This window comes from Herpailurus yagouaroundi, unplaced genomic scaffold (assembly GCF_014898765.1).
Source record: "Herpailurus yagouaroundi ecotype Mexico unplaced genomic scaffold, PumYag 184, whole genome shotgun sequence".
NCBI lineage: Eukaryota > Metazoa > Chordata > Mammalia > Carnivora > Felidae > Herpailurus > Herpailurus yagouaroundi.
Window position 1 is genome coordinate 29,419,987 of NW_024412415.1, and position 12,477 is coordinate 29,432,463.

A 12,477-nucleotide genomic window follows, 5' to 3' on the forward strand; every position below is an offset into this window, starting at 1 on the left:
GTCTTGGGAGGCAAGAACAAACTACTGGGATCTTCATCAAAATAAATTGCTTCTGCACAGTGAAGGAAACAATCAATAAAACTAAAAGGCAACCTATGGGACGGGAGAAGATATCTGCAAATGACTTATCTGATAAAGGTTTAATATCCAAAATCTATAAAGAACTTATCAAACTCAACACCCAAAAAACACAAAAACTCAGTTAAGGAATGTGCAGAAGATGGGGTCCCTGGGTGGCTCAAGTGGTTAAGCATCTGATTCTTGATCTCAACTCAGGCCATGATCTCACAGTTCGTGAGTTTGAGTCCCATGTTGAGCTTTTCCCAGACAGTGTGGTGCCTGCTTGGGATTCTATCTCTCTTTCTCTCTCCTCTCCATCTGTGACCCTCCCCTGCTTGTGCTTACTCTCGGGGGTTCTCTAATAAATAGACTTAAAAAAAAAAAAAAGAAAAAGAAATGGGCAGAAGATACGAATAGACATTTTTCCAAAGAAGACATACATGCTCAACATTGCACACCATCAGGTAAACGCAAATCAAAACTCCAATGAGGGGGTACCTCACACCTGTCAGAATGGCTAAAATCAACAATACAAGAAACAACCGGTGCTGGTGAGGATAGGGAGAAAGGGAAACCCCTCTTGCACTGTTGGTGGGAACGCAAACTGGTGCATCCACTCTGGAGAACAGTATGGAGGTTCCTCAAAAAGTTAAAAACAGGGGTGCCTGGATGGCTTAGCGAGTTAAGCATCTGACTCTTGATTTCAGTTCAGGTCATGATCTCACAATTGTAGAACCCATATTGGGCTCCACACCACACTCAGTATGGAGCCTGGTAAGATTCTCTCTCTCCTTCTGCCCATCCTGTGCTCCCATGCACACTCTCTCTCTCTCCAAAAAAAAAAAAAAAAAAAAAAGTTAAAAATAGAACTACCTTACAATCCAGCAATTGCACTACTAGGTTCTTAATCCAAACAATACAAAAATACTAATTCAAAGAGATATATGTACCCTGATGTTTACAGCAGCATTATCTACCACAGCCAAATTATGTAAACAGCCCAAGTGTCCACTGACTGATGAATGGATAAAGATGTGGTATGTGTGTGTGCACACACATTCGCGCACACACACACACAATGGATTATTACTCAGCCATTAAGAAAGAATGAAATCTTGTCATTTGCAATGACACAGACGGAGCTAGAGAGTATTATGCTAAGTGAAATAAATCAGTCAGAGAAAGACAAGTACCATATTACTTCATTCATATGTGGGATTTAAGAAACAAATGAACAAATGGGGTAAAAAAGAGGGAGGCAAACCAAGAATCAAACTTTTTTTTTTAATTTTAGAGAGACAGTGAGAGAGAGTGAGCATGACTGGGGAAGAGGACAAGAGGGGGAGAGAAAGAAAAGGAATGAGAATTTCAAGCAAGCTCCACACCCATTGTGGAATAGGGGCTTGACACAGGACTCAATCCCATGACCCTGAGATCATGACCTAAGCCGAAATCAAGAGTTGGACACTCAACTGACAGAGCCACCCAAGTGTCCCCCACCCCCCCTCACTTTTTTTTTGGAAAGACTCTTAACTACAGAACAAATTGTTGGTTACCAGAGGGGAGGTGGGTGGGTAGGGATGGGTAAAATAGGTGATGAGGATTAAGGAGAGCACTTGCTGTGATGAGCACTGGGTATTTTATGGAAGTGTTTAAATCACTATATTGTAACCTGAAACTAATAATGCACTGTATGCTAACAAACTGGAATTTAAGTAAAAACTTTAAAAAAACATGCACATGAAAAAAATTTTTAATCAAAACCTTCTGGAAAGCAGTTTCAATGATCTCAATTTGAGTCAGTGATTGGCCTAACTTCATTGACTTTTGATTTGATAGTAAGAAAAATGAGGGGTTCTCTAATGGCTCAAAATCTGGAATAAGGCTTAGTAGGGTGAGATAAAAGGGTGGGACGGGATTTATAAATGGGATCAAAGAAAGACCCATATATCCCGTTTCAAGAAGGGGAGCCTATGAAGTACTTACAGAGGCCTCTGCTTTACTAAGCAAATGCGTAAAACTTTCTATATCAGAGTGGTGAGAAAAAAAAATTGGAATGAATCACTCCAGAAAGCATGATATTCTGCAGCAGAAAAATACTAAAGTACTTTATTTTTTGAATTTAATTATTATGTAAAGTTTTAAAGTTTTATAATTATTACCCCATGTAACCTCACCCAATTTCAGTAACTAAATTATTTTGAAGCAAATCCCAGGTATTATATTTTCCTAAAAAATATTTCATTAAAGAGGCTCCTGGGTGGCTCAGTCAGTTAAGCATCCGACTTCAGCTCATGTCATGATCTCATGGTTCGTGAGTTCAAGCCCTGGGTCAGGATCTGTGCTGAAACCTCAGTGCCTGGAGCCTGCTTCAGATCCTGTGTCTGTCTGTCTCTCTCTCTGCCCCTCCCCCACTCATGCTCTGTCTCTCTCTCTCAAAAATAAACATTAAAAAAACTTTTTTATTAAAAAAAATTTCATTATGAATCTCTAATAGATGTGAAGTACTTTTTCAGAACAGGCAGATGACTTGGTATTTGAAGACTTCTGCAATATAAATGTGGCAAATCAGAAGACCAAATGGAGATCCATGGACAAGGAGAAGGCTATACCAGTCAGACATTCAAGCCACTCAGGAAGAAAAGTCTACTTGGTCCTTTCAACAGTAAAAGGATTGAAAGTGAAAAAATACAACTATGAAAAGAGTTCAAAGTGGTTCTAGAAGCAAGTGATTCTAGAAAAACTAAAACCATGGATTGTCAATTATTTGAATTTGGTCATCAGCTAAAACAGTCTAATATGTTATTAATATTTGTTCTTTTGTTGTTTGTGCTTTTGTTCTTAACTAGGAATCCACTGCCAAATCTGAGGGTGTGAAGATTTAGACTTATCGTCTAAGAGATTTATAGTTTGGGCTCTTACATTTAGTTCTTTGATCCACTTTGGATTAATTTTTGAATATGGTATGAGGTCCAGGTTCAAATCAAATCCTTTGCATGTGAGTATTCAGTTGTCCTAAGAGTATTTATTGAAAAAATATAGTTCTCCATTGAATGGTCTTGGCATACTGGTCAAAAAGCAATGGATCACAGATGATTCTTCAATCTATTATGTCTATTATAATGCCAGTACCACTGGCATTAGATCACTGTTGCTTTGTAGTAAGTTTTGAAATAAAAAAGTGTGAGTCATTCAACTTTATTCTTGTTTTTCAATAATGTTTTGGCTCTTCTGGGCATCTTGCAACTACATATGAATTTTACGATCAGCCTGTCAATTTCTACAAAGAAGCCCAGCTAGAATTCTGACAGGGATTGTGTTAAATCTGTAGATCAGTTTGGGGAGTACTACCATCTTAACAATATTAAGTTTGATCCCTAAATATGAAGGTCTTTCCATGTATTTAGGTCTTTAATTTCTTTTAACATTTTATAGTTTTCAGAGCATAAATTTTACACTCATTTTGTTAAATTTATTCTATTTTGATAGTATTGTAAACAGAATTGTTTTCTTAACTTTGTTTTCAGGTTAAGTATAGATGCTTTTGTTTAATAACAATTTGGACCTCTTCTCTCATGATCCATTCCCAGAAGGATATTATGTCTTTTAATTAGAAAAGACTGAGCCACCCAGGCACCCCAAGTATCAGTAATTTTTAATTCTGACCGAAGGGACATGGGGATGTACATAAAAGTGCTCTCATAGCTCAGTTGTGAACAATATTTTCACAACCATACAACTATAAATGTAAAAAAAACCCGGTGTGTGTGTGTGTGTGTGTGTCTGTGTGTGCTTTAGCCCCAGAGGGGGTGCACCATTCTTGGAGGTACTGTAATACCACGTTGATGCACAGAGTGAATGGGGCAAGCACCTATTCCATCTCCCTGCTTTAAAAAACATTTAACTTACTGTCCTCGGATACAGGACATATCAGATATTAAACTAATAAGAACAGATACTATACTTGATCTTAGCCAAGAGACCAAGAAGTGACTGTGTAGAAAAATGGTTTAATAAAGTATATGATGTAAGTATACAGGGAGAACATGGGGGAGTGACTGGGATGGTGTACACAAGAAAAATGAAAACCAATATTCAATAACACTTAAAAAAAGGAAGCATCTAGAGGACATGGTTAAAAGAGTGGAAATGCTTGCCTGTAGAGATCAGGACTTTACTACCTATGCCATATGGTTATTTTCATTAAAATTATTATAGGGCACCTGGGTGGCTCAGTCGTTTAAGCATCTGACTTCAGCTCCGGACATGATCTCACAGTTGGTGAGTTCAAGACCCACATCAGATCCTCTGTCCTCCTCTACCTCTACCCCTCTCTCACACTATCTCAAAAACAGACAAACATTAAAAAAATTAAATTATAAAAGGGTGTTGGCTGACTGTCAGTAAAGCATGCGACTCTTGATCTCAGAGTTGTGAGTTCAAACCCCACACTGGGTATAGAGATTACTTAAAAAATAAAGTTAAAATAAAAAATTAAATTATAAAAAATAGATTATCTAGGGGCACCTGTGCAGCTCAGTTGGGTTGAGCATCTGACTTCAGCTCAGGTCATCATCTCACAGTTCATGAGTTCAAGCCCCACATCAGGCTCACTGCCATCAGCACAGAGTCTACTTCAGAGTCCACTTCAGATCCTGTCCCTCTCTCTCTGCCCCTCCCCTGCTTGTACTCTCTCAAAAATAAATAAAACACTAAATAAATAAGGAAGTAAGTAAGTATCTATAAGCATTCTCTTGCCCTAGTAACCCCAACTCAGGAAAAAACTGGATTAACCTAGACTTTTTGGAAAAGTACAAGTTCAGGCAGTTTTCTCCTTAGGATGCATGATGACATCATGTAAATATTGATTCTAAACTCTCCTCATAATAAATCCCAAATCATCTTTGCTTCATAGTACTGCTCACACAATTCCAGATGGCTTTTAGCAATCCTGGCAATTTCACCATTAAATTCTCCTGATAAACTAGCCAAGATACCAATGCATAATCCTGCAAGAATCTTATCTGTGACACTCTAAAATTACCATATTAATGTGATACGGACTGTGTGTCAGCGAATGTGGTTAAAGGGCTAAATGGGTGATGGGTACTAAGGAGGGCACTTGCTTGATGAGCTCTGGGTATAATATATGCAATGAATCATTAAATTCTACTCAGGAAACCAATACTACAACTATATGTTAACTAAATTTAAATACAAACTTTAAAAAATGAAAAAATAAAAATAAATAAAACTTAAAAATAAAGTGGTTGATTCCTACCAGTTTTTGATAGACCGTGCTGAGGAAAAAAAAAAAATTCTTCCTTAAGCTCTGTTAAAGTGCTTTAACAAACTCCTGGAGTTAAAACCAACAGAATGTAATTCTAAAAGAAATTTAAGCTATGATACTACTAGGAACAAGAATTTTATACTTATTTGTGATTTTTCAAGAAAGTTAAAACACATTATTTCTGGAATCAGAATTTTAATGTTTTTAAATATTTATTTATTTTTGAGAGAGAAAGAGTGGAGGAGGGACAGAGAGAGGGAGAGAGAGAGAATCCCAAGTAGGCTCCACACCTTCAGCAGAAGCCCTACTCAGGGCTCGAACTCACCAACCTAGAGATCACGACCTGAGACAAAACGAAGAGCCAGACACTTAACCGACTGAGCCACCCAAGCACCCCTGGAATCACAATTTTAAATTAAGTCCCTCCACAACATACTGTAGAAGCAAAACAAAGAATATATTCTATTATACAACTGTTAAGTGGGAATATAAACATCCCTTAGCGAAGTATTTTGTCAGTTTTACAACTTCCTTTTAAATGGTTCAAACACACACTCTCTCTCTCACACACACTCTCTCTCTCACACACACACTCTCACACCAATGTTCACAAACATACCTCCAAAGATATAAAGCATCTGGAAAAAACATTAACTGGTAAATTGAGGTAACAGTGTATTATGGATAATCGCCAACCTGGTTTTTTTTACTTTTTAGTAAAATTTTGAAAATCATCTTCATACAAAGTTGGGAAAAATTAAAACAAAAGTTTAAACAATATGTGTATTATAGGGCACCCGGGGGGCTCAGTCAGTTAAGCATCCTACTCAGTTTCAGCTCAGGTCATGATCTCGCAGTTTCGTGGGTTCAACCCCTGCGATGGGCTCTGTGCACTGACAGAGGGAGCCTGCTTGGGATTCTCTCTCTGCCCCTCCCCCACTTGCGTTCTGTGTCTCTCAAATTAACTTAAAAAAATTTTTTTTTAATCAAGAATATCTGTATTATGTGTACAAATTAAATGCTCACTATGTACCAACCACTGTCTTAAATGATTATATGCATTACCTGGATTTTATCTTCACAACACATCTGTTAAATTAGGTATTATTTCTACTCTCATCTTATAGAGGAAAAAAATAAAACCTGGAAAGGCAATATGACTTCAGGACTCTTACTTTTTTTTAAAAAAAAATTTTTTTTAACATTTATTTATTTTTTTGGGACAGAGAGAGACAGAGCATGAACGGGGGAGGGGCAGAGAGAGAGGGAGACACAGAATCAGAAACAGGCTCCAGGCTCTGAGCCATCAGCCCAGAGCCCGACGCGGGGCTCGAACTCACGGACCGCGAGATCGTGACCTGGCTGAAGTCGGACGCTTAACCGACTGCGCCACCCAGGCGCCCCAGGACTCTTACTTTTAAGAAAGAAAGTAATGACACGACTTCTAAACTTGTTTTAGTTTGTTCCATCCAAAGACCCTATAAATTTGCAAATATATAGGAAAACCTTAACAATGTTGTAAAAGCACCTTATAATCAGTGTTAATGTTTCGCTGCTTGGCATGGTTTTTGGCTGATACAGACTTTGTTCTATTTGTTCAAATGATAAGATTTACTAGAAACTATGAATAAAAAAGTAACATTTGATTATACAATGCCTTCACTTTCATCTAGAGAATAAACACTTAAATTTTATCTTAAGCCTATATTCTTTCAGATGAATGATATTCAAAAAATTTTAACGGAGAATAGTATCTTGTAAATAAAATCTTACTGAAAACTTAATATATAGGTGACAGAATCCTGTCTCCTCACTCTTCCTTTCTCATTCCCTCACAGTGCAAAATAAAGGCTCTGAGACTTTGTGGGACACAAAATGAAACCAAGTGCTTTAGAATCTGTAAACTGTTAATGATCACAACTGCCAAACACAGAACTTGCTGGTAAAAGCTGAAGTTACAAATTCCAATTTAAGGTCATTAGTGACAGGTAAGAAAACAACAATATGCAGAGAAGTTGTCATGTACACCCTACTTTAGACACAGAAGTAAGTATCTTATTTTAGAAGTCAGGGAGGAGTGTGTCAAAGGATAAGCTGCTACCCTTAGCCAATTTACCTTCTGTGCTAACATACTTTAGCGATTTCATCAGATAACAAAGACGAAAAAGAGCAAAAAAAAAAATCAGTTCTTTATGCTTCCATTTTTTTATTTGCAAGTAAAAAGATTTTCTAACAATGTTCTATTTCACAAGGGTAATATGAAGATTATTAAAATTATATGCAAGATTGTAGAGTCTCAGGGGTCTGCCATAAATATAAAGTACATACCCATTAGAATGTAAAAGAAATATCATCTCCTTATTCTTGCAACTAAAGAAAAACAAGCCATTATTACTAGACTACATTAAATGTAGACAACATTTTCTTAATTGTGGAGGAACAGAATCATTTACATCTTAATGTTTACATGATTCTTTCCAGACCAGGTTCAGCAGAATACTCAAAACTTCAAAAAAAAAAAAAAAAAAAAAAGTCCTCAAATTAGCCTCCATGTTTCTCATTTAATAAAAAACAACTTGCAGATCTGTGTCTACTCCATCATGTCCTCCTAGCTTTTATTCACAATCATTCTTCATCAATCTTCCTTTCTTGAATCTTCAAAATTCCCTTATCTACTAAGGCAATCAATGTACACATATAAGACTCCATAGAAATAATCTTTCCATTGAGAAGCAGACAAAGGCCACAAAGAAGTAACTCTTAAAAGAAGAAATATAAATCAACGTGTGAAGATGTTTAACTTGGGGCATGTGGCTGGCTCAGTTGGTAGAGCATGCAACTCTTGATCTTGGGGTTGTGAGTTGGAGTCCCATGTTAGGGATGGAGTTTACTTAAAAAAGATATTTAATTTTACCCATGAACCTATACACATTTAACAAGATACCATTTTCCCTTATCAGACTACCATAGATGAAAATATTTTCAATAATTTAGTTCAAGGTTTTTGAAGGGGTAGAGAAAGAACCATTTAAGCACACACATGCACAGAGAGGCAGAAAGTAAAGAGAAACCACCTTTCTAGGAGGCAAATTTATAATATGTAATAAAATTGAAAGTATGTATATCCCTTGACTCAGAGTGTACACTTCCAGGATTTATCCTAAGAAAATAATCAGCCAAATTTGTACTATGAAGATGGGATGTACTACAAGCATCTACAAGGATGTTCAGTATAGTATTATTTATAATATGAAAAAACACAATTTATACATATATATATTGACTAAATAAATTACTGAATTAACTACAGACATTAAAAATGAATGATCTATTTTTTAAATTAGAAGTTCCTGCTATATTAAGTGATAAAAGCAGGTTTATAGTACAGTTTGACTGTATTTCCTTTTTAAAAAAAATTTTTTTTTCATGTTTATTTTTGAGAGACAGAGTGCAAGCAGGGAAGGGGCAGAGAGAGTGCAAGACACAGAATCGGAGGAAGGTCCCAGGCTCCAAGCCATCAGCAAAGAGCCAGACGTGGGGCTTGAGCCCACGAACCCTGAGATCATGACCTGAGCTGAAGTCGGATGCTTCAACGACTGAGCCACCCCAGGCACCTCTTGACTGCATTTCTAAAATATGTCCTGATATACATTTTTAAATTCTAAAAAATTAAATTAATTAAATGAAATTAGTGGTTATCTTTGAGAAACGTGTCAAGAAAAATTAGAAAACTTTGGCAAGAGACATGTTATTTTCTCTTTAAAAATTTTCCTTTAAAAATTTTTTTTGGGGCACCTGGGGGCTCAGTTGGTTGAGTGTCCGACTTTGGTTCAGGTCATGATCTCACAGCTTGTGAGATCACAGCTTTCACATTTACTTGGTCTCTCCAAGCTGGCAAACTCAGCGGTATTGGAAACCTTCCCCTCAAATAACTGGTTGGTCAAATCTGGCCTACAGCCTACTTCTGAAATTTTTCCCTCATTCATCTCTTCCTCTCAATCTCACTGTCATTTGCAGAGCTAAGAGCTAAGGCAGTCCCACCCATTTCTGACTTAGACTCTAAAGGCAAACAAACATTTCTTAAGTACCCATTAAACATTTCTTAAGTACACATTATATGCCATAAACAGTAAAAAGGAGCTAAGAATATAAAGATTAATGAAGCAAAGTACTACCATTGAGCTCATCCGGAGGCAGAGAGATGCAGCAAGATAATACAATGTGACAAGTACTACAATAGAGCAAAATCCACAAGATGTCAATCTCTTTCTTATCTGATCTAATCTTAAAACTACCTGAATTATCTTTCTATAGAATACAAACCAGATCCGTCACTCTTCTGTGGTAAAGTCCTTGGTGAGTCTACTCCACTGCCTACAGGATAAAGTCCAAATGTTTTAATACCATCCAAACACTTCACAGTCTGGTCCCAACCCACTTAATGGTACTTATTACTTCTCTTTTACTTCACATCCAATAACTCAGTCATGTACAACTAGTTGCTGCTGATAATATTTTGTGCTCCTAATATTGGAGAGCCCTGCTTCCTTGTGCCCACCAGCGGAAATCCTATCCTACTATCAAATAATACTTCCTCTCTGAAACCTTTATTAACCTCTGCCAATGTAGTTTTTATACAATCTATTGAAATACTTATCACTTCATATTTGTTTTTCTTTCTACTGCTAAACTGTGAGACAGATTTTTTGAAAGTGTTTTTTAAGCTTATTTATTTTATTATTTTTTTAATGTTTATTTATTTTTGAGAGAGAGAGAGACAGAGCGTGAGCAGGGGAGGGGCAGAGAGGGAGACACAGAATCCGAAGCAGGCTCCAGGCTCCAAGTGGTCTGCACAGAGCAGGATGTGGAGCTTGAACCCACGAACTGTGAGATCATGACCTGAGCTGAAGTCAGACACTTAACCAACTGAGCCATCCAGGTGCCCCTATTTATTTTTGAGAGAGAGAGAGAGAGAGAGAGAGAGAGAGAGAGAGAAGGGAAGGGGCAGAAAGAAAGAGGAGGAGAGAGAGAATCACAAGTAGGCTCCACACTGTCAGTGCAGAGCCCAAGGCTGGGCTCAAACTCACAAATCTTGAGATCATGACCTCAGGCAAAATCAAGAGTTACATGCTCAACCAACTGAGCCATCCAGGCACCCTATGAAACTGAGATTCTTAAGGACAGAAACTAATTTTGTTATGCTACCTTACCCAAAGTCTAGAAAGACAGTAATTACTCAAGCAATGTTTGTTAAATGGATGATGGGTGGAAACAGATTTGCAGAGAACAAAAATGTACTAATCATTACATTATTTTTTTTCTCTATCTAGAATCCAGAGTTCTACCTAAATCCAGTGGTACTAAGACTACTACCTACCATCACCCCCACATACCAGGAGCCTGAAGAAGGTCATGTTTTTTCCTCTCTTCCTATTCATCTGGCTATCCATCCCACAAATTAACAACAGTAATACATAAAGAATGGTATAAAGCCCACCCTACAAGGGGCTTATATTCAACTAAGGAGAGACAATTAACAGGTAAACAAATACAAATAAATCATATCAGGTATTCATCCATGTGATGAATAAAATAGTTTGATAGGATAGAATACGGCTAGGAGAGAAATATGCCATTTTAAATGGAGGCTAGGGAGAAATCACTGAAGGTTTCTCTGAGAAGGTAACAGAAGTTGAAGCCTAAAGGATAAGGAGCAACCACCTAAGCAAAATTTGGGGGCAGAATTCTGTAGTAGAAGGAACTCTAAGTGAAAAGCTCTGAAGCAGAAATGCATTTGGCTGCTTGAGGGGCCAGAGACAGTATGGCTAGAGAAAGAAATGAATTTGGAGAAGAAAGCATGGCCTTGTAGGTGGAAGCCTTGGTGAAGGCCCATCTGCCCCTGCCTTGAATTTGGAATTTCCTAGTTTACATCTCCTGTTGGTCACACAACCTCCTACTTACTAATGTCACAGCAAAAGTGCAATGGAAGGGAGTATATAGCATACCCATCCTGTTAGGAAGATGTCAAACGATTCTGGAAGTACCTTTTCTCATTTCTATTGATTAAAATATTCCTAGATACAATGTCCTGACAATATGGCCCCAGAGCTAATGAAAACCTGGTAAGCACATAAGACTAAAATCACTTCAAAAGAAAGAAAAGCCTTTCCACTGACTACAAGGCAAGCCAAAATGAGAACTACCAAAATTATCCTAAATTCATGGGAGGAAATAAAACAGAACACTCTACTACTCCGAAATACACATGGGCTACAATTTATCCTTTTAATTCAGTAAGTGTTTCTAATCCCATGTAAACTTAAAGATCGTATAATACAAATCCAGACTTAAGTAATTAGACAGATTTCTAGTTTTCATTGACTACAGTTTTTCTTCACCTTTAGAGAAATAAAACAATTTTGTGACCTTTTGAGAATGCAAGAATTTATATGCATCATACACTGCCTCTCAGCAGTAATTCCGTGGATGTTCATGTCACAATCTATTTAATTCCAACTTACTACTGTGATGTTAGAGCAAAGTCAATCCATTACATAAATGAATATTCAAGAAACTAGGTTCTAAAACAACTCAGTAGTTGCTAGGAATTCAAACAGTGTGAAATTACACATCTTACTCCTATTCTCAGCAGCATCTGCTGGCTTTGCTAACCCGACCATCACTAAATATAAAGAGCCTTCCATTACACTAGTCAGGTCTTAAAATTCCAGGCTGCTGGCCTTCCACTGGTAAAAATAAATTCACTGTCAGCATCCTTAAATTCAATTCTGCACCCAGTGATCTGTGGCTAGTGTACTGACTCTTTCCTGAATCTATGGGGGATTAGACACAAGATTATTTTTCCTTCTTCTTTTGCAGATTAGTATTAGAGTTAGCAAACAATAATTATCTTATGCTCCCACACTTCTGTTCCCCCAAGGGCTACAGTCCCTTACAACAGGTCTTCATATTAATCCATACCCAAAACGGCTATGGAGAAAAAGCAAATACTTTAGCCTAAAAGGCGACCTCTTCACATTCTCCACACTGATGTCCAACTTCATGTATTTATATCTTTCATTTTCTCTTCCTAATTCCCTCAGGGAGAGCCATAGAAAAGTTTCTAT

The 12,477-nt window shown here is 37.3% G+C and overlaps 1 protein-coding gene and 1 non-coding gene across 13 annotated transcripts in view; both read right to left on the reverse strand.

The window, feature by feature from the left end:
• CSNK1G1 (casein kinase 1 gamma 1) overlaps positions 1–12,477 on the reverse strand; it is a 165,384-nt gene that overhangs the window by 93,620 nt on the left and 59,287 nt on the right. The window lies entirely within an intron of this gene.
• LOC121042150 (U2 spliceosomal RNA) lies at positions 3,865–4,054 on the reverse strand. Its single transcript, XR_005796008.1, has one exon. It is a non-coding gene; the product is annotated as a U2 spliceosomal RNA (small nuclear RNA).